Raw genomic sequence first — 2983 nt, 5'->3', positions numbered from 1 at the left:
CCCCCCGCCTTTTTTCAGCCGGAGATTGGGGGGGGGGGGCAGGCTGTGTCCTCCAGTCTCATCTTTCTGAGTTGTGGACCAGCCCCAGGGAGAATTGCAAGTTCAAGTCATGCTGGCTTTTTCCTCTCCAGCTCGTCCATACAGAAGGTGGGGTTTAGAGTCTCTCTACACCCTAAGGAGCATGTGTGTGTGTAGAGAGCTGTGTTCTCTCTGACTCCCTTCTCCCTAGGGAGGGCATCTTGAAGACAGCCAAGGTGCTGGTGCAGAATGCCATGGCCAGCCAGGAGAAGCTAGCCCAGTCTGCCCAGTCCTCTGTGTCCACCTGTCGGAGGTGGTGAAGCTGAGTGCTGCCAGCCTGGTATCTGAAAACCTGGAGACTCATGTGGGATGGAGTGTGTGGGGTGAATGGAAGCTGCCCATAGCCTGCTTGAAGGGGCTGAGGGTTGAAGGTGTTGTGTGGTGCTCTGGACTGGACTCTGTGTGTTGTGGAGAGGGCTGGCTGAGCTGGACTCTGTGTATACCGTGTGCCCTGGGATATCCAAATTTCCCACTGGTTGGCCACACCAACCCCAGCCTGAGCATAACTATAGCCAAGCTGTTGCCCTGGTCTTGTTCTCCCCCAGGTGGTTCTGATCAATACTGTGAAGGATGTGGCCAAGGCACTTGGAGACCTGATCAGTGCCACCAAGGCAGCTGCTGGCAAAGCTGGGGATGACCCTGCTGTCTACCAGCTGAAGAACTCTGCCAAGGTCTGAGCTGAATGTGATGGGAAGGAGGGGATGGGACAAGGGGGCTGGAGAAAGACCAGGGGGGCTTAGAGAAGCCTGGGGGCAGGAGGACAACTGAGGGGAGTCAGGGCAAGGGGGAAGGAAGTGGCATATAAAAGGTGGAGCACAACATGCAGAGGAGGCATTGACAGGAGAACAAGATGAGGGTGGTATGAGTAGAGTATGGGGACAGGGCAGTTTTGGACCAAACCATGAGGGAGGGACAGGTGCCAGCAGTAGCCCAGAGCTTGCTTGAGTTTTCACCTGGTGCTCTTCTCCCTTCCATAGGTGATGGGGACAAACATCACTTCCTTGCTGAAGACAATGAAGGCTGTCGAGGACGAAGCCACAAAGGGGACATGAGTGCTGGAGGCTATGACAGAGCACATATGCCAAAAGCTGCAGTGAGTACAGTGGCGCAGCTGCCATCCTGCCTGCTGGCTGGCCCAACCACCTCACTACCGCCTCTCGCCTCACAGGTCTTCTCCTCCCCATGCCTCTCACCAAGGTCTCCACCCTGGAGGACTTCATCCATATGACAAAAGGCATCGTGATGGCCACAGCCATGGCTGCTAGCAACTCCTTTGGCAGGAGGATATCATCACCACGGCAACCTGAGCCACTGTGCATCATGGATATGCTGCGTGCCTACAAGGTACAGCAGTGGTCAGTAGGGGCCGTGGGTCTAGCATGGGTTTGTGGGGAGCAGCGTGCACCCTGAAGGGGAAGTGCCTGGATGTGAATCTGGGCCACCTACCACCCAGAGGTGAGCAGGGGGAGGTGCACAGCAGTGCAGTTTGGTGAGGAGTGCACTGATGGCTACCTGGAGCTGCTGGAGCATGTGCTGGTGGTGAGCGTCCCTGCCCCGGTTCCCAGGGTGTGCAGAGGCTGCCCGTGGATGCCAGGATTGTCCCCAAACCCCCAAGGTTCTCTGAGCTCTGCACCTCCTCCCGCTGAGGTCTTTGCACAGCCCCCTTCACTGTCTGTGCTGGCACAGCATGTGGCCAAGCCCCTGCCATAGAAGCATGTGTCAGAGAGATGAACAGGCTCTGAAGAAAGATATTTGGCTAACAACAGATGGAGATTAACTGTCTGTAAACAGGTGGAGACTGGAAATTCAACAACATGGAAGCAAAACTCTGAAGCAGCTTCCAGCAAGTGTGGTGGGAGTAAGAGACTTCAGCTGGTGGAAGAGGGGCAGTGTCCACAATGGCAGAGGTGATGACCACAAGCATCAGCTTCACCCTTTTGATCCAATCTTCCTCTAGCTTAGTCCTCCTGAAGACTTCAGCTGGCTGCTTTAATTAACTGTCCTACAAGATGAGTATAGTTTACTAGAAGCAAATTAAAACCAAGAGAGTGGTAGAAAGGATCTAGTGAGATCCTCCCAGCAGTTTGCATTCTTGGTGAGATCACAAAGGTGAAGTCAAGGGCACTGAAGGAATGCATAGACCCACACCCATGGAGCTATGAGAGACCTTGAACCAGGGTCAGGACAAAGAATGAGGGTGAGTCATCTCTGCAGCAGGGTTTCACTAAGATGGTTAGAAGGCCTTGGTAAGAGTGTGCCATTCAGGTTCACCAGAAAAAGCCCCTTTAGGCAGAGGGTAACCAGCCCTGGCAGGACAAAGAAGAGGTAGGCAGGAATCAATGGCTAGAAATTGAAGCTAGACAGAAGGGAGGTCAAATAATAGTTTTATCTGAAGGAGGTAACCACTGGGGGTTCCAAGGGGAGCAGTGAATTTTCTGTCTTTTACATCTAGATCAAATGTCTGTCTGGAAGATGCTTTAGCCACACATAAGTCATAGAATCATAGAATACCAGGTTGGAAGAGACCACAAGGATCATCTAGTCCAACCTTTCAAGGTAAAAGTATAGTTTAAATGACTCTTAAAACTGACCAGTGTAGGGGAATTTATCACTTCCCCTGGGAGATTGTTCCAATGTCTGATCTCATGGTAAAAAAATTTCTTCTGGAGTTCAATTGGAATCTCTCCAGAAGCAACTTGTGTCCATTACCCCTTGTCTTTTCCATGTGACTCCTTGTGAAAAGGGAGTCTCCATCTTCTTGGTAGCCACCCTTTATGTACTGGTACATGGTGATAAGGTCTCTCCTAAGCTTTCTCTTCCCAAGGCTGAACAGGTCCAGTTTTCCCAGCCTTTCTTCATACAGCAGGTCTTCTGCTGATCATCCTCGTGACCCTTCTCTGGACCC

At 52.2% G+C, this 2983-nt stretch overlaps 1 pseudogene; it reads left to right on the top strand.

The window, feature by feature from the left end:
* LOC104538757 overlaps window positions 1-1422 on the top strand; it is a 19903-nt pseudogene extending 18481 nt beyond the window's left edge.
* The last annotated feature ends 1561 nt before the right edge of the window (window positions 1423-2983 follow it).

This window comes from Mesitornis unicolor, unplaced genomic scaffold (genome assembly GCF_000695765.1).
Source record: "Mesitornis unicolor isolate BGI_N332 unplaced genomic scaffold, ASM69576v1 scaffold38933, whole genome shotgun sequence".
In the NCBI taxonomy this organism is placed as follows: domain Eukaryota; kingdom Metazoa; phylum Chordata; class Aves; order Mesitornithiformes; family Mesitornithidae; genus Mesitornis; species Mesitornis unicolor.
This window is presented reverse-complemented; position numbering and strand designations above follow the sequence as displayed.